The sequence below is a fragment of the Haliotis asinina genome, chromosome 3 (assembly GCF_037392515.1).
Source record: "Haliotis asinina isolate JCU_RB_2024 chromosome 3, JCU_Hal_asi_v2, whole genome shotgun sequence".
In the NCBI taxonomy this organism is placed as follows: Eukaryota; Metazoa; Mollusca; class Gastropoda; order Lepetellida; family Haliotidae; genus Haliotis; species Haliotis asinina.
The window spans coordinates 74492109-74512492 of record NC_090282.1 but is presented as its reverse complement, the minus strand read 5'-3'; the positions used below and the strand labels follow the sequence as shown (position 1 = coordinate 74512492).

The window sequence follows — 20384 nt, the reverse complement described above, 5'->3', positions numbered from 1 at the left end:
TTCATTAGATTGTTTTCTTTTACTTTGAACTTTTGTTTCTGTTTTCATTTTGGAGACTAGTTGCTAGTCCAGTTAACACTTAACCTCAGTGTTCAAGAAGCTGTATTTCATCGACAAAGTATAAACTAAAATGTGCCATGTGTCACATTGGACCACTTTCTAAATGGCATTTCTTACCCTGGATGCTCAGCGTACTTTGGGAAATATAACCATTGCTTCAGATAGATGTATTTTGCCATAATGTCTGGAAATTTTTACTTTGCCTTTAAATGTGTGTTGTCACTGAAACACCTTTGTGATGAATTGTACTAAATACAATTCTTAATTATATCATAATCATTTGGTGTTTAATGTTTTCATACCGCGTTCTTATGGACTGATTTCAAGGGGTATTTTTCGTTTCAACATGGGAACTAATATACTTCCATGGAATCTTTGGAACTCTTTGTATTAAAAGAAATTTCAATAGTAGATATAATGATATATGATAATGATTAAATGTCTGTTAAAAGAAAGGGAGTAAAATACGCGAATTCTTACTTTGACGCCACAGATTAGACTAAGGCTAATTAGTCTCTGAATATATATAATTCTGATAGTAACAAACACACCCATTTTAATTGAAAGGAAGCCCCACAGAACCTGAGATCTAGGCTTGTTTCATTTAAGGCTTTAGCACTGCCGAGAAGGCTTGGCATTTGAGCAAAATGATGTTGTTCAGGGACTGTGAGACAGACTAGTCACAGATAGCCACTGCTGCCAGTTCATGGAGGTTCTACCTGTTGCAGAGTAGTTTACTTCATTGCTAGATCAACGTCAGCATGCAGCTGTTCAGAACCACGACTGGGTCGGTCTTTGTTCCATTCATGATTTATATGTCGGAGTTTATACAGAGTATATCTCATTGTGTCCGAGAGCTTACATCCCTGGTGTGGTGTAACTGTAGATCCCTGAAATCGATTTTCTTTCAATCAGCAAAGTAACAATGTTCTCAGCCTGAATGATACATGTTAATTTCCTGTCTCCAGAGATTGTACCGAGGTCCTGAGATTTACATCATGTTCGTGTCCATTGACATAGAAGAAAGGAAGGGTATAATTATTGCAATGATTGGCGCTTTTGGCGCAGAAACGTTAATTAAAGACAAACAGAAACGACCGTGGAGCATGTTGCAATCCGCCCAAGCGTCTAAATGCATATACTCGGAGCCCGAGAGACACCGTGTCCCCAGAAATCCCTCTTGCTTACACTCGGAGACACCATTTGCCGAGAAATCCTTCTAGCTTACACTTCGAGATCCCACTAGCCCAGAAAACCCTCTTGCCTATTCTCGGGAAAACCCACATTCCCAGAAACCCGTCATGCTGCTTATTCTCGGGGACCCCACTTACCATGAAATCCCTCATGCTTATACTCAGGGACCCCCACATGCCCAGAAACCCCTCTTTTGGGTAATTATTGACTAGACTAAATATATTTCTACGTCTCTTTTAGCAATTTCCAGCAATATCAAGGCGGGGAACACCAGAAATGGGCTTCACACATGGCACCAATGTGGAGACTCGAACCCGAGTCTTCGGTGTGACGAGAGAAAGTGTTAAACACTAGTCAAGCCATGCCCAGGGGTTGATATGGACCAGCATAATTAACCTTTTGCTATTTCTATAATTTGAAACTTTGAATTTAATTTAAAGTTCGGAACATATAAACATGTTTCTGTCACATGTTTCTGTCTATGTGCACACGACGTTTTCACGCCGGTATAGGGATTCAGCTGATGTTTGGAGTAATTCCTCACGCAGCTATAATGATTCAGCTGGTATAGGAATTCAGCTGGTATGTTTGTCTGGAGAAATTCCTCACGCTGGTATAGGGATACAGTACCATTCAGTGGTATTCTAGAATTATTTTTTTACCATTGAGTACCGGCATTCCCAGTGGGGTACATAAACTTGTCACTCGCTTGTGATCGGAATACCTTGAGAAAAAGAACAGAAGAGCTCTCAGCCAATCGGAAAACGACATTTCGGATAAGATAAATGAATATTCACAATCTGAACGTCAACTCGTTAAAAAGGCGCAAATCCAACGTGAGTGAAATGCGGAAGGGAGGTATCGCTATTAAAACTAGCATGATCACTCGACTAACGTATCAAAATAAAAATATTTCATGTAGCTCTTCATAAAGAGACACTAAGAATAGAAAAGAGAATAACACTACCACCATAGCACTATCTTCCACAAGACTCTAAGTACATCAATGTCCAGTCGGACATATGGTGCTTGTTTTGCGAATGAATTAGGCTTTTGTAACATAAAGCTTGCAATGCAATGGCGATGCAAAGATATTGTTCATGTTGGTAATTGAGGATGCTTTATTCAAATGTGTGTACTGATCACTGTGTTACCAAGGGACTCTGAAAATAATGACCGCCAGAGATTCCACGGTGGTTCAACCACAACACGGGGATAATTAATTTTTTTTTAAAGTTTAACAGAAGTCAGCGCACTGGCATAATAACGGCATGCTGCAAAACCTGGGGTGGGGTCAGGGGTCTTGGGCTGGGGTCTTGGGCTGGGGTCATGGGTTGGGGTCTTGGACGGGGGTGTGAACTAGTCTGGGTTCATAGCATATGCTTTCTGTCCGAAGCTGGCAATAAGTAGTTGACACATGTAAACATGCTGTGTAGGATACAGCTAGATATTTATCACAGCCTGACAATGCTGTCACTATTAGTTAGTTGTTAAATATTAAAGTTAAAAAGGTGTGGCTAAATGCAATGGTGGAGTAAATTCCACAACATTGACAGTTTATTCTTAAAATGGACATGAACTAACTGATGTCTTCAGAATGTAATAGCTATCATTTATAACAACTGAATCAGGATGTTTCAATAAATATTTTAAAAATTACTATTACTATGTTACCGAGTTAGCCTTCTGATTGTTTGCTTATGAATTCCTCCACTACTACATGATTACTGACAAGTTTGATTACACTGACAATGAGGAAGAAACGAAGCAATACATACTGAACAAATGCTACCATAAAATGTTGTTGAAATGTGAGAAACATTGTATTTGGCACTGTGAACATTAGTACATATCAGCATTCCGTTGGTCCCCATGTTATCATAATTACAACACTTTGAAGCCAAAACATTTTAAGGATATATTATTGTAGGCTACTATACTTGACTGTTGGCAAGATTGGTGTCAATGATATACTTTCATAAAGGCTTGAAATCAGTACATTTAGGATGTGTATGTGCATGTGCCCTTGTCTTTATGATTAGAATTTTTTTTACACAGATTGAATAGGTAGAGATTTCTGTGGGTATTTAGTATTTATGTTCTTGACGGCTCAAGCCAAATGCACTTGTGCTGCCCGTGTTCATTTCTGCGGAATGCCACATGTGTAGCCAGTCCTGGGAAAACAGTTTTCAGAAGGACAAAATTTGCAGGAAGATTCCATCAACATAATGTTTGACAGTTTCTTCCGAAAAGAGTGACATCATAATGTTCTTGTATCTGATATTCTGTGTTTATAGAGACTATGTAGCTGTAACTAGATAGCAGTGGCATACGTAATGTTCATTTTGTTCACTAAAGGACCAATGGTGCCTGTCTTGGAAATGTGTTTTGTGAGCAGTTGCTGGATTGGATTGCCTTGATCCAAGGATGATAAAATCATGAGTCCATAGCGTATCATGATGTAGCCAAATTACCATCAGTTCAAGAACACGTGACAATAGATACTCAAATAGTTTCCTATTATTTGTGTAATCTGTGATTCATGGTTCAAATGTATGATCTTCCTACCATTTCTGACGACTTATGTTAAGTATAATTGAAGAGCATTAGACTGAATTTTGAGTGTAGGATTTTACTATGATAATGGACTGACGTTTTAGTGCTGGTAGTATCCATCCACAAGGCGCATGGATACTGTGTGTGTGTGTGTGTGTGTGTGTGTGTGTGTGTGTGTGTGTGTATGTGTGTGTGTTTGTGTCTGTCTGTCTGTCTGTCTGTGTGTGTGTGTGTGTACGTGTGTGCATATATTGTGTATATACGTGTGTGCTTCATTTAATGAATATTGAGATATCCTTAGTGTTTATTAACATAAAGTTTTTTTGGTTTCATTGTTTGTTCAATATTAGTGCATTAAAGTTTGGCTGACGTGACGTCTTTCAGTTTAGTTTATGTGTTTAGTGATGTGTTGTTATTTGATCTTAAACTATATCGACACAGCTCTTTGTGATTTGTAACATGTTTACTTTGACAAAAATACAATGTTTTACAGAGACAATTATGATTCTCCTAACTTGTTTGAAACGGTAGTGGTAACAAATAAATATATCACGATGTATGTCTGTATTGTTACTCTCTTTAATTTAGTCCTTTATTTTACTTCAGTTTTAACACTCTTATGACATGCCACTAGAATGCATTAAAGCTATCACTACATGTTTGTAATCAAAAACAAATTCAAAATCTTTGTGCATAAAATTAGATAAGATTAAAAAATAAACAAATGCAATAACCATCAGAGGTATCCCAAATATTCCGGCATTCTTTTTGTCTGCTAATTTGCAGATATGCACGATTGCTACCATCGAAATCACTAAAGCTCAATCGGTGTTCTGGGACATTCTCTCAAAGTTTGTCATTGTGGACGGGACCCGTGAAGGTCCGCATTAGAATTGGTCTTCAGCGACCCATGCTTGTCGTAAGAGGCTACTAACGGGATCTGGAGGTCAGGTTCGCTGACTTGGTTGACACATATCATCGTATCCCGATTAATGTTGAGATCACTGAACCAACCAGCCAACCAACCAACCAACCAACCAACCAACCAACCAACCAACCAATCAACCTTGCAGATGGTATCGCCCGCAAGAAGAATGTCTCACGACAGATAATATCCAAGGTGGCTAGGTCAAAGCCAGAGATTGCATCCGTTGTCAATGTTATGTTATCCCATGGAACCCAAAGATTTAATGGATCTCAAGGTTCAAAAGGCTTCGCGAAGGTTAAGGATACAGATATTCAAAAACGTTTTAAAAAATCTTTAATCCCCACAAAGACACGAGGGCCTCTGTGTGTAAAGCCATTTCTCATACTTTATACACACACACACACACACACACACACACACACACACACACACACACACACACACACACACACACACACACACACGCACACACACACACACAAGAGATTATAGACATGGTGAATTTTGAAACGTGGTGGTAGACAAAGGATTCGTTTGTTTACAGAAGTAAGGAGGACGGGGTGTAGACGTCATCAACGAAAGCCCAAACACCAACGCCTAGTCGCTGAATCTATATTATTCTGCTACAATTACATAATTGCTTCGTTTCAACTGAAAACGAGCTTCAGTGAGATCAGAGGTGAGGAAATCTAGACTTGCTTCTTCGGGAGCTTTTGCGCCCGTGAAAGTCTCGGTTCAGGGACTGTGAGACCCTCTGCTCGTCCTGCTGGAACAAAATCTTCCAGTCAGCTTGTGGGAGAAACATGTTTACCATATGCTCTGTTGTCAAGATGTGATTAATATCTACCATGTAAAACTTCTAAAACCTTTGATACATTTAAATTAGTTTACATCGTTAGCCGAAATATCGTCAGAGGCAGCTTAGGTCAATACATAATATATCTTCTCAGTGATGCTCAATCATAAGAGTCGCACAGTCACTATTGGAATTTTTTAGGCTTTTCTTGAAATCACTGCAACTGCATAAATCTTTTGCAGTTCCTTGTAGTTTACAGGCTAGTGATTTTCTTTCGTGGCCATTTCTAGATCCCTACATAAATCTGGCCTACAGACTTTGAAACAAATATTTCAAAGAAAATCCATGCAAGTCTAGAATACGTTGCAAGTTCACCACAGTGAAAATGAAGACAGTCTCAGGGTTTCTTTTCATTGTATTTTAGTTTTTTTACACGAAACTTTTTTTCCTGTAAAATATGTTCATTTCAAAGACAAGTTATTAGCCTAACAGGGAAGGAAGTCTCAGGGTTCCTTTTAATTGTGGTTGTTTTTTCACCATGAGCTGTTTTTTCCCCGTAACCTATGTTCATTTCAGATATAAATTGTTTGTCTAAAAGAGAAGTAAGTCTCAGGGCTCCTTTTAAGTATGTTTTATTTCTTATGCTATGAACTGTTTTTCATTCTGAAAAAATATGTTCATAGTCAAAGACTATTTGTTAGTCTACTCAACATGATTGACGTGTCTTTGGGCGTTTCACTGCCTCACTGACACAATTAATCCCGTTACATCATTTACCGTTAGCTTTAATTACAACGAGGAATGGATTTGCACACAACCGCGTAAACTGTGTGACGGCTACTGGTGTCTGATGTGAAGCGTTTGGTCCTGTCCCCCGGGGGAGCTATTATTACCTCATGTTGCTGATAAATGCAGTCTCTCTGGGTGTCAGTGATGAGGCATAATTGCATAACAAGGATGAATGGCACATTGATTCTCGTGTTCCTGAATTTTTAATTGTTTGGGCTGATTGCAATTATTAGAGGTTGAACAGATTCTTAAAAGCTTAAATGTGTTAGGAATAAATGACCAGATCACTATTTGTATACCTCTTCAGGTTGATACCCGTTGTGTATCTGTCTTGTACAGGGGAACACGGCAGGGAACGATTAAATACCAATTGCCTGATATTTTTTTTCCGATTCACCCTATACATGCGCTAACACACAGATGCGACAAAGGGTCAGGTACGAGCAGAAATACTGCCTCAGACGCGTTGACACTCACGGTAATGCACACTTACAATGAACAGATGACTGTACCACTGGAAAACGTACGTGTACTTACGTTTACAGGCACGAAAGTAAACATACACTAACGACCAGACAAGTGAACAACGCGGACATACAGGTAAACATACACTAACGACTAGACAGGCGAACAAGGCAGACGTATGGGTAAATATACACTAACGACTAGACAGATGAACAACGCGGATATACAGGTAAGCATACACTAACGACTACACAGGTGAACAACGCAGGCATACAGGTAAGCATACACTAATGACTAGGCAGGTGAACAACGCGGAGATACAGGTAAACATACATTAACGACTAGACAGGTGAACAACGCGAACATACAGGTAAACATACACAAAGGACTAGACAGGTGAACAACGCGGACATACAGGTAAACATACACTAACGACTAGACAGGTGAACAACGCGGACATACAGGTAAACATACACTAACGACTAGACAGGTGAACAACGCAGACGTACAGGTAAACATACACTAATGACTAGACAGGTTAACAGCACGGACATACAGGTAAGCATACACTAACGACTAGACAGGTGAACAACGGGAACATACAGGTAAACGTACACTAAGTACTAGACAAGAGAACAACGCAGGCGTACAGGTAAACATACACTAATGACTAGACAGGTGAACATCGCAGACATACAGGTAAGCAGATACTAACGACTACAGACAAACAACACTGACGTACAGGTAAACATACAATAACGGCTAGACAAGGCAATAACAGCTGTATATCAAGCAGACACTATGGACTAGACAGCTGAATAACAGCACTGACATACAGGTAAGCAGACACTAACGACTGCACATGTCAATAACAGCACTGACATACAGGTAAGCAGATACTAACGACTAGACAGCTGAATAACGGCACTGACATACAGGTAAACAGACACTAACGACTGCACGTGTCAATAACTGCGCGGACATACAGGTAAGCAGACACTAACGACTGCACGTGTCAATAACAGCACTGACATACAGGTAAGCAGACACTAACGACTAGACAGCTGAATAACGGCACTGACATACAGGTAAACAGACACTAACGACTGCACGTGTCAATAACTGCGCGGACATACAGGTAAACAGACACTAACGACTGCACGTGTCAATAACTGCGCGGACATACAGGTAAGCAGATACTAATGACTAGACAGGTGAATAACGGTACTGACATACAGGTAAACAGACACTAACGACTGCACGTGTCAATAACAGCACTGACATACAGATAAGCAGATACTAACGACTGCACATGTCAATAACAGCACTGACATACAGGTAAGCAGACACTAACGACTAGACAGCTGAATAACGGCACTGACATACAGGTAAACAGACACTAACGACTGCACGTGTCAATAACAGCACTGACATACAGGTAAGCAGATACTAATGACTAGACAGGTGAATAACGGTACTGACATACAGGTAAACAGACACTAAAGACCGCACATTTCAATAACAACATGAACATACAGTTAAGCATACATAAACCACTAGACAGGTGAATGACACAGCGGACACACAAGTGGGCATTCAATAACGTCTAAATATGACAAGTGTTTTAGATCGGTAAATGTAAAACCTGACATTTTGTGGATGGCAGTTCAGTATATGGTAACGACTGGTTTATAAGGGCTGGGGACAGATATAGTCATATCCCCATAAAGCACCCGTGGAGGTCCCGGGGTAGAATAGGCCTTCAGCAACCCATGCTTGCCATAAAAGGCGACTATGCTTGTCGTAAGAGGCGACTAACGGGATCGGGTGGTCAGACTTGCTGACTTGGTTGACACATGCCATGTTATTAAATTGCGCAGATCGATGCTGATGTTGTTGATCACTGGATTGTCTGGTCCAGACTCGATTATTTACAGACCGCCGCCATGTAGCTGGAATATTGCTGAGTGCGGCGTAAAACTAAACTCAATCACTCCCCATAAAGCAACATAGGTTTATCCGTTACGTCACATACGTCTCGTTCAAAATCAAACGACGAACGACGTTTTTTTTCAAAGTAATGATTTCACGTGTCTGCGTTATTCGTCAAAGAAAATAGCACAATAAATACGTTTATTGTCATTTCATATCTTGAGTTGTAAATCCAAATGCCATGGCATACATAATTCAGGGTAAATGTGTCCTTGATCCAAGACACCCGAAATAGACTGTTTGGCTCGGTGCCAGGGTTTCTGAATAGACACTAAAGGAGCCCTGGCTCTACTGCGCGCTGACTTTGAAGATCGATAAAGGGTTGAAACATCCTTGTTTGTCAGCCGTGTAACACTGCCTGGTTTCTATAGTCACCAGAATAAATAACAGTATATACGTGTAATAGGAGGAGCCGAGAAACGTCTTCAGTCTATTAACACATAGAGATTATATACATGAATAAATGGCAGGGGACTGTCATTGCATACACTTTGTACATTTAGACGGTATGCAGCGTAACCTACCTCGGAAAGTAACGTTGTTAAGTACTCACTGATGCAACTTTGTTGGTTTTAGTGTAGATATACATTATATGATATATTTTTAATTGTCCATACATGCAGTAATATTGACTGAAACTCGTGTCATATTCACAATCGATTAATCATTTCTTGTTCCTTTCATTTACCCAACATCACACAAATACAGTGGAAGCTGTGAAAACCGGCATCTGTCTAATCCAGCAAGTTGTCATTACCGGCATAAAATCCAAGTCCTTTCCGTGGCTTGTACATTTATCATCAGCTCTCCAATCCGGCACATTGTTTCAAGCGGATTATTTCCTCAGTCCTAACGGGTGCCGGATTAGACAGCTTCCACTGTAAGAATGTTACTTTTTTTGCCTTGATCGGGTGAGTGAGTGAGTTGCATTTTACGCCGCCTTTAGCATCGTTTCAGAAATATCAGGGACACCACAAATGGGCTTCACGCAGTTTGCCCACGTGGGGAATGAATGTGGCGAGCGAACGTTGTAATCACTAGGCTACCCCAACACCCATTTCTTTTCTTCTTCTTTTTTTCTCGCCTGCAACTTCATTTGTTCGTATGATCAATCACACCATGTTAAATGCCTTGGGTGTTCATCCGCTTCCAAGGCACTGTATACTGCTGGAGTTAAGTCTTTGCCGTGTTAGAATAGTGGGTTCGAATTCCATTTACTCTCACCACGTGCCTTGCAGGTAGCATCATGCCCGTGCTCGTGGCTTCCAGTTTGGTGGAATTGTCTGTGTTGCCCTCCACGTCATGTTGACAGATGTAAATAGCATCTTTTATGGTAGCTGAAGATCAAACAAGCAATTGTGATGTGTTTGATTGGTGTCTTTCGGAACATAGATTTGCTTTTGATCGCTGGCTGTTTTTCAAACCAAATTCGGTTTTGATATCCTTTGTAATATTTGGTCCGATCTAAGGTTTGGGATATACTTTCTCGGAATTTGAATCCTTATCTCGAGTGTAATGAACGAACACTTTAATCACTTGGCTACCTTCGTTTACTTCAATGTAGACATCAAAACGTATGTCATATGTTTCCAGATGCCTTTACCCACTCTATACGTCCATTGAATTGAGCCCAATCATTTATTATTTCCCACGTGGTACTTCGTAAAGGTGTTTCATAACAACGTATTATGACACATATGTGTCATAACACTTTCGAGTGATTTGATTGGCTAATACGTGAACTTTGACATTACTGGTACTACTTTCATCACTCATTCCATTCATGATTTTCATTCAAAAGTTTTCACACTTGAGAGCATGTAAAACGAAAACACTTCTATGGAATTAGATAGAATTTATTTCAATTAGCGTGGTTACTAACATTATTTCCAATTCTATAATAACTCAAGTTTCTGTAATAAAAACGAAAACAAAACAATCAATAAAAATAAGTAAACAAATACGTCTAGCAGGTCTCTCGTGAGTGTGAACAAATATGGCGTCGCCCGTAAAAGTTATTGATTTCGTCAAAATTGACGGACAAATGGTTGGAAGGGTTGTGAATATTATCAAGAGATTGAATACCTTCTGCGTGTATGTTGTCAGGACTGCACAGTAACACACAACATCAAAAGACGAGCGGCGCTCTTGCATCTCTATCACTGCCACTGCCTGCCGCATCCATTCGCGTCCTGTCCTCCCACACAAACATATTGTCAGTGCCATGCCTCCCGTTGTTTCTTATGTAGGGGTCAAAAGCACTTCCCAGAATCTGAACACAATAGGCTTGAAATCGTCTTCGTTCGGGGTTGAAGGCTGTGGTTTCAGACCCAATTTTCGAATTTTCGGTGGAGTCATCAACATAAACATCGAATCTCGACAAGTGTGAATTCCAAGCCGCGATGAGATGGCGTCACTGGTATCCTGCGCAAAGCGTAGCCGAATTATTCACAGTAACTTGTCCTCCGATGAAGAACATTAAGCACAACTAATTGAGACATACTGTTCCCTGTTATTCACATTCGTCCTTGCTGTTGAGTTTGCCGCTCCTAATTAAATGCCCCAGCCGATAATCTTCTTCTTTGTGAACACTTGACGACTAGACCGACAGTGATGGCCGACTGACGTTCAGGCAAGGTTTAGGTCACGTTGTCAAGTTCAAAATATTTACTCATCGCAGGTATTTTGATGAATTATATTATTGCTTTTGAAAACAAATCCTCAACTGAAAAGAATTAAATTTTCATTACGACTTGATTCTGTCTTAATTTGTTTATTTCCTTGTGATTAGGCGCCGTGTGTACGTTTTCCTGGAGTGAAGCGGTTGACATTCCTATCACCAATATGACCTATTAATCCGCGCAGAGACCATATAATAGATCTATTATATGGTCTCTGATCCGCGTTATATGGTTCTATATAGGAAAGCAAAATGTTGCTTTAATTTAACGACATTTTCACTTTTTAGAACGTGTGTAATAAATAGGATACAAAACTCGTTCGTCTTTCATATGAAGTTTATGTCCCGAGTGAAATAATTTATTTCACTCGTGACATAAACTTGATATGAAAGGGGAAGCTCGTTTAATATCCTATGATTATCCATGCTTTTCTAGATATAAAGATGATGGCGGGGCGGTGGGGTAACCTAGTGGTTAGAGCGTTCGCCCGTCACTCCGAAGCCCGGATTCGACTCCCCACATGGGTGCAATGTGTGAATTCCATTTCTGGTGTCCCCTGCCGTGAATATTGCTGGAATATTGCTAAAAGCGGCGTAAAACCCAACTCACTCACTCGTGCAGTAACGTTTTCACGCGATCCATGGCATTGCTGACGTCATACAAAGGTCAGGGAGCAGCTCTACATACAGGAGTGCCCACATACAAGAAGATCTTTGATTGAGGCTCCGTTAGACGTCGTTAGTATATACATTCGGAAACGTCAAAAGCGCTTGATGAAGAGAGTAATTAATACCTCATAGTCGAAGAACACAATTATTCCTGCATTCATGCTTCCAAGATTTATTGTAATTTTCTCGTCAGTTTTGGAATTAATACCCATTTAGTGATATTAACCCATGATAAGTAATCAGTCCTGTAACGTGTCCTCTAATTGGCGTTGTCGTTTAAGTGACAGCATAAGCTCAGCAGTGAAAGGCAAATGGTTGGCTAGCGTCTCATTGTCCTTATGACCGTGTACTAGTTTCTTGCACATAAATTTTAATGCAGTGATTGATTTCTCAACAAAAATGCCTATTCCCTTTTCAAAACTTCACATTTATAGCAATATTACACGCTGATTTATAACACTTATCTCCGCAGTGTGATAGAAGGTCAAAGGTTTGGTGATTATTAAGATAAACTATACACTATGACTCCAAGTGTAGAGGATGGCCTTTAATGACCTCCCTACCCTTCCGATAAAATGATTTCGTAATTTGAAACGATACCATATTCAGTTCCGTTGACTGTAACGTTTTTGTATGTAAGCTCTTAAGCTTGAAGTTCTCACAAGAAAATATGGCGCTATTCCAGAGAACATCAAAATATGATTTTACACAGCGATTGTCACAGTCGAGAACAATGCGTGATCAAATTATCTGTTTCTAGTCATTGAGGGTAGATAAATATATCACTATTCAAGTCCCAAATCGATTGATTGGTTGGTTGGTTAGCTGGTTGTTTAAACAACACACTCAGCTGTATTCAAGCTATATGGCGGCTGTCTGTAAGTAATCGAGTGATCAACACGATTACCTAAGTCGGAGCATTTTATTGAATTGCAAACAGACAGTTATTGAGATACTTACGGGCGATTGGGTAGCCAAGCGGTTAAATCGTTCGCTCGTCACGCCCAAGGCCCGGGTTCGATTCCCCACATGGGCACAATATCTGACGCACAGTTTCTGATGTCCCCTGCCATGATATTGCCAGAATTAGGCAACCATCTTAGAATTTCATATGGCTTTAATTTTCATTCACATTACAAATACGAAAACTATGTATAGCTTTACCACTTCATGTTTGCAACTTTATACAGAAGTGTAAACTTTATAAGATCAACTTTACAAGATCTTTATCAAAGTATTTAGCTAGACGCGTTCATGGGTTCAATCTAAAATAAAATAAACTTTTGACCTATCAGTAAGCTTTAACTTTCATTGTAACTATCGATAGTCTAATATTTCGGTTCTGTAGACCACCTCAACAATGTCCCAATTACTTATTATAATACCGAAGTATCGATAATGAGATCTCTTGTTGCAAGTATACGGAACAGCAAAGGAAACGCAACTCTGAAGTTTAGTTCTAGGTTTATACACAGAGGACATAAACATGAATGCTCACCTTTATGAGATTTCATTTTTTCGAAACTTGTTTTTCTTTTGCTGATCGGTTTATTTACAAGGGCATTCGATTTTGAAGACTGTGGGGGTCGTTTGGTAGCCTTGTGGTTAAAAGATTTTTAGAAAGGTTAAACGCTATGCATTTTTATTACATAATGTCATTCAAACATGAATATATATCACTTATGCACTATCCATTTATGAAAAAGTCCTAAATATTAATATAAATATGCACCGAAAAGAAAGCGACACTAGCCCCGCCCAAGCGGATGCAGATCTTTTTTTATTATTATTTTTAGCGGTCTGCCGTCTGCGGGTGGGACGTCATACCCTATCTTCCGCTCAGTGTGTTTACATTTCGCCATTGAGTTGAAAGTGACACGAAGCGCAATGTTTTGAATAAAGCATTCGTTCGTCGCGACGAAGACCCGGGTTTGGCGCCTCCCGCCGTGATGTTGCTGAAATATTGCTGAAAGTGGCGCAACACGTTCACCATACTCACTCACTTGAAGAGAGTGTGTGGATGGAGCGCCTGCCTGGAGATGGAAGATCGGTCGATGGGAACTCTATCTGCGTCATACCAAAATGAGGATAAGATGTGGTATTTGTTGTTTTCATCTTTGACGTTGTAGCATTTTATCGCAAATGGACAAAACGGTCTTACTACGGAATTAGTGTACGTACGCATGCATATAGACACAGAGACGTTCGTGTACACAATGTTTAAGTCAAATCCAATTTGACCAACCCTTTGCGCGTCTTGTGGGGAGGGTTTCGATGAGTGTGTTTTCTGTGACCTTAGTAGTTATCATGAAGACGGCGATGTTCGTGTAGATGATGGTGCTGCAGCAGTCACGGAAGTCTGGCCCTCGTTCCATTACACCGAAATAATTAAAAGGGTGTGCCTAGCTTCCCACTGATTTTATATGTAAGAATATGATTAGAACTTTCTGCACCCACTGGTAAAATGTATATAAGGATATTTGGTCAAGTTTCAATTATATCGACCCTCCTGGTCAGTAATGGTCAAACAGCGATATAGACGGATCCGCCCAACTTTTCTTTGAAGTTGGAAACAGGATTCGTCATTAATACTGCGACGATGTTGTTGAGGCTCCTGATGATGGAGATGAGACCTTCACCGTTGAGTCGATTTTGTCGAGACAAACAACTCTAACGAAGGACCAGTTTTGCTGGGATTCCGCTGGTTGGGACTGGTACGGGCTGGCTGTGTAGATATAAGATGGAAACCAGAAATAATAGTTGCAGTGGTCGTGTAAGTGAGCGTAGACAATGGCCAAGCAATCCTGGGCGTCCTTTCACGACATCCTCTGAGAACTTCGTCCCCCTAGCCCCTACGGTTTAGTTTGCGTGTCCCAGCAACAAGTTTTATGGCTGTTTCATGAAGACATCGCTCGTCCACAGTAAATCCATCTGACTATAAGACGGTGGAAGCAGTATGTTAAAATATGGGAGCTGCGATAATCTTAGCACTAAGATCGCTTTGTGGAAATTGTAGACAGTAACTTAGGATGCTATCAGCTAGTTACACGTGTCCGTAACCTATCGCATACAACCCAATCACACGTAGCCTATGAACATGTTATTAACGGATGATATGCAAAGTAGTTAGGCAGCTTGGTTGGTTGTTTAACGCCGCACTCAACAATATACCAGCTACATGGCAGCGGTCTGTAAATAATGGATTTTGGACCGGGCAATTTAGTGATAAACAGCATGAGCATCTATCTGCGCAAATGGGATACGATGGCATGAATCAACCAAGCCAGCGAGCCCGACCTGCCGATTCCGTTAGTCGTCTTTACTACAAACGCGGGTTACATGCCCGGATCTTCACAACTCAACGTCAGTAGGAATTCGCATCACTTCACAGGAACGAACTGCTTTACGATCGCGAGGTAGTTCATCACATCGTAAGGTTAAAGGCACCATGGCTTCTGTGGTCAAGTTCACTGAACTTCGACGACCACTTGTGACTCTTTATTGTCCACTCGTAGTCCAAATAGGGAAACTGTTCCCTATCAGAGTCGATAAAACTTGTCCCTGTGGGCGCTGATTCTTGTCACTATATTCACTATATTCAAGTTTACCAATATCGTTATTTCAATTTCAGACATTAATATTGAAGTTACTTAAAATACTTTGCAAAAAGAAAAAAAATAAAATGAAATAGATATGTATAAAAAAAACAACAACAAAAAAAACCCTGCACATTTATTCAGGGTATGAGCTCGTCACTTAACTTCAAACGAGATTATATACATACCTTTACATTGAATACTCTATCCATGGACAGAATATTGATATGCGCGTATCAGTGTATGTGCGTGCGTGTGTGCGTGCATGTGTGCGTGCATGTGTGCGTGCATGTGTGCGTGCGTATAAGTTAGATGAAAACCAGTGATTTCACAAAGCGATGGTAGTGTTAAGGTGATCGCTTACTTACGACAGTAGTAGCGTTACGATCGCTTTCTGAAACGGCCCCAGTGCACCGTTCAATCCGGTCCACAAAGCGACCGTTAGCTACACGGCAGTCATCAATCTTAAAGCATAGGAGTTACGATCACAGTAAGGCTAAGATATAACGTGTCCCTGAAGGATATGTGTGTGTTCTGTGTTAGTCGATATAGTTCACCTGTTGAACCACAACCCCCAGACTAACTGTTAAAAGCGGACATCAATTACAGCATCCATAATTGAACACTACACCAACCCTTCCGTTTCATGACTTTGTCTGGATTTGGCACACCAATGCTGATGGGGATATTACTTGCCAAGCTTATTGATGTGTGGAGGTAAGCACATGCCGTGTCCTTCAGCAGGGCTGTACATAACGTCAGGCAATATACCGTGGATATCACTGACCTTCCACGTTATTCTTTCGTGCTTGGAGGCTTTAAGAATAATCCACAAAGTGGACACATGTCAAGCCAAGATCGATAGTCTTGTTGCCTTGTATTGATGTTCACTTACGAAAGCTGTTAGCCTGTTTAAAGTACTGAGGCTTTACCAACCCTAAATGAAAAACCAACATTATCCACTTCAGTTTACCTCCGACATGTGAAGACTCCGGATCTGACTGATATACGATATATATATATATATATGTCATATATGATGTATATATATTTCCAGAGTGTCTGGTGCTTGGTATCAGGCAGACTATCGCGACAAGCGGAAACGTAATTTGCTAAAATGCCTCATTTCAAGACAAAATGTCCTGTAAGTGGTAAATGACTCAACATTACAAAGTAAATAGTAAATAGTAAGTAACGGGTGTAATAAAACTACATTACATATTAAATAATGAGTGCGAGGTGTAATAAAACGGCTTTATACATTGAAAAGCGAATGCGGGTGTAACGAAACAGCATTACATATTGGAATAGCGAGTGTGACATTACATTTTGGAATAGCGATTGCGGATTTAACGAAACAGTTTTACATATGGAAAAGTGAGTATGACATTACATATGGAATAGTATGGTATCACATATGTAATAGTGAGTGAGGGTGTACCGAAACAGCATTACACATGGGCTAATGAGCGTGTACATCCCCCAACAACCAAGAGTCATAATTCTATGTATCTGGTTCCCTGCTGATGGAAGACTTTGCTTGTACTCATGTCTTGCTTGTGTCACGTCATGGATAAGAGATGCTCAACACACAATGCTGACAAAACTGCAATGTCTGCTCCTCTCAGACAACAGAAATAGTGTACAGTTGGTCAGGAGCCCATTCCAATCCCTTAAGGATCCTGGAGTCTGTCGTAGACCGTCCAAACCAATGGTTAACCACACCAGTTATCTTTGCAGAAATTGTCACTAACACGTCACAAATATTGGCTCTATTCGGTACTTTCTAGGCATGCCACTACAACACTATGCGTCAACGTATTCCTTCCTTCCTTGACAACTGCAACAACCTACTCTTTGGTATTTCCAAGGATCAACTTCACAAACTGGACAGAACTACTGCAAAATGCATCTGCGTGGCTAGTTGCTGGAACTAAACACTGAACACTGACTAAACATGTCACCAGTACTCATTTGGGAACACGACCATGACAGAATACAATTTAAAGCCTTATATCAATCACTCCGCTAGAAAACCCTATATACCTTCAAACTTTCCAACAGAGCATCAACGTTCCCAAAACCTTCAATCAGCTGACAGATTCCTCCAATTAAACATTTGGGGGCAGATCATTCAAACACTGCTACTGTGCTATGGAACCTACCCCTTCGCCTCAGACTCCTTGACTGCCTGTAAATCTGGCCTAAAGGCACGTATTGTCCTTAATTAGAGACAATTGTTCATCTTTTCAATGTATGCTCCCTGAGACTGCACATGCGACGTCGAGTTAAGCGCCATACACATTGCCTCATTATTGTTATCTTTATTATTATTTGGAATATCGATCGCACAATCAACAATAACATTTGTGTAACCAACTGAAGCATCAGATGTCAGTATGGTAGTGCACGACTCTTAATCAACTACCTCTATTACACCGTATTATCTCTGATTAGTACTACACTATTATGGCACCCCGTGGCATGTATTAAGTCCAGGCATATGTACTAATATATACGTCGTGGGTCAAGTGTTTGTGAACCACATGTCGTGTCCCGTTACGTTTGCTGGTGTTTTCATACTTGGTTGTTGTTTGTTTTTTTCTCACTTGATCTGGTTCTTCTCTGCAGTTTTTGTTAATTTCTTTTTGTGTTAAAATTTACACCTGGGAAATATTCACGCTCGTACATAATCGAATGGGGCCGAACGCAATAGTAAAAATAATAAGATATACATCGCTTTGTAGGAGATCAATGACAGGTATTTAACGAGCACAATCGATACACATGCCGTTGATCACTGGATTGTCTGGTTCAGACTCGATTACTTACAGGCCGCAGCCACGTAGCGGTAATTATATTGTGTAGGGAGTAAAACATAGCTGATTTACGCACTTTTAACGGTCAAAATTCAGTTACTCCCGTGTGTTTTCTTATTATATAAAAATTCCAACAAAAGACACTCACATAACCCTTATACCATCTGCTACACTTGCAATCCTATTGTGTCACAGTATGATCAATGTTAAAACACTATACAACGGGACGTGGCCGTACTTTCACCGTCGACTGGCGTTGGCTCACCACGTTGCCGAAGGTGGGGGACGACATGTCGAGGAAGTCGTCAAGTGGGTGTCGCAGCAGGCGTCTACTGCGCCAACACGCCTCCAGAGGGCGAGCCTTCATTAATACTACATCAAACCGCTATAAATATTACAGCGTAGTCAACACTGGGTCAGGCGAAGGTCGTTTGAACTACAACTGGTATACTCTCTCATTATTTTTCTTATTTACTCAGCTCATGTTTGGTCTATTTCTGTAGCAATATTCTGAAAGTGGAAACTATGGCAGCATCATGTGCACCTATTAATTATATTGTTCCTAAGGAACATTTCAACTTTATTTAACATTATTTAACACTTTTTATCAGAAAAAGTGTTTATCACCCAAAACTCTACTCCTCAGGAGATATCACTTGTGTGACATCAGACGATATCTCCTTTGGGATATCCTAGGAGATATCGTTTCGACAGTAGATTTGGTCTTGACAATGGTGTGAATAACGTCACAATGCTATGACATCGCTATATTGCATGTCTAATGGTAATACATTAATGAGAGATATGCATTTTTCATTGAACACTAATGAAGAATATGCGTCATCAATTAATGACCACACAAGGCTTTGACATCACTGAGAACACGTTGACACGAAGTTGATGAGATAACAATGCTATGTCATAAAGCTGATGACGTCAGAGTAGTATGACATCACTGAGGGGTATCATCCCATTAGAGAGACCACCCAAAAGACAGACAGCTGTACCCTTAATAATAACGGTCTATGGGAAATCTCTCTCGTACAACATTGATGCGGAGTGCTGTATAAATAATTTCTTTAAAATGCTATGTATACATAGTGAACTACGTTTACAACGAGATGACGGGCACAACGTACATTTTTGGTCATTGCGACTTCATATATACTTTAGTCGAACAACGGTTGAAACGAACTAAACCCAATCAATGGTCCCTTTGAATTCGTTTTAATCAGGGTTGGTGGGGAAGCCTAGAGGTAGGGGTAGTCTAGCCCAGAGATTCGCCCGTCACGCCAAGGAACTGGCTTCGATTCCCCACATGGGTACAGTTTGTGAAGCCCATTTTCTGATGTCCCCCGCCGTGATATTGCTGGAATATTGCGAAAAGCGGCGTAAAACCAGACTCACTCAGTACCATTAACGATACACTTAACAACAGTCTTAACAACAGTTTATCGGCATATGTGAACTTTGTATGAACTCCAGAAATCATGCGCAATAGCAAGAGGCGTGGTTTTGTCTGATGATGGATGGCTCTACTGTGACGTCATTTCCGTCGACAAAGAAACTTGTGATTGTTTTTCCAGCAATAAAACACTACTCAGAAAATTAAGCACTCGCGACTGGACCCTTCTTAGATAATCTGCCTGCAGTGTTTTACTGCACGATAAACATCGTCTCGTTGTTTTATTTAATAGATAAAACCGGAGACTCTGATAAAATCATACCATTTGTACACAGCCAGCGTTTAGTCGGGACATGCAGCACTGCAAATCTGTGCAGGTTCCTTGACCTTTATCCCCTGTCCAATTCAAAGAGCACATATGATCTAATTATTCTT

General features: G+C 40.4%; 1 long non-coding RNA gene across 1 annotated transcript in view; it reads right to left on the bottom strand.

Moving 5' to 3' along the window:
• Nucleotides 1-20130: 20130 nt before the first annotated feature.
• Nucleotides 20131-20384, bottom strand: part of LOC137278448 (uncharacterized) — a 106045-nt gene continuing 105791 nt past the window's right edge. The window contains exon 3 of the long non-coding RNA XR_010956660.1: nt 20131-20143. This is a non-coding gene — a long non-coding RNA (uncharacterized lncRNA). The remainder of the gene's footprint in view (nt 20144-20384) is intronic.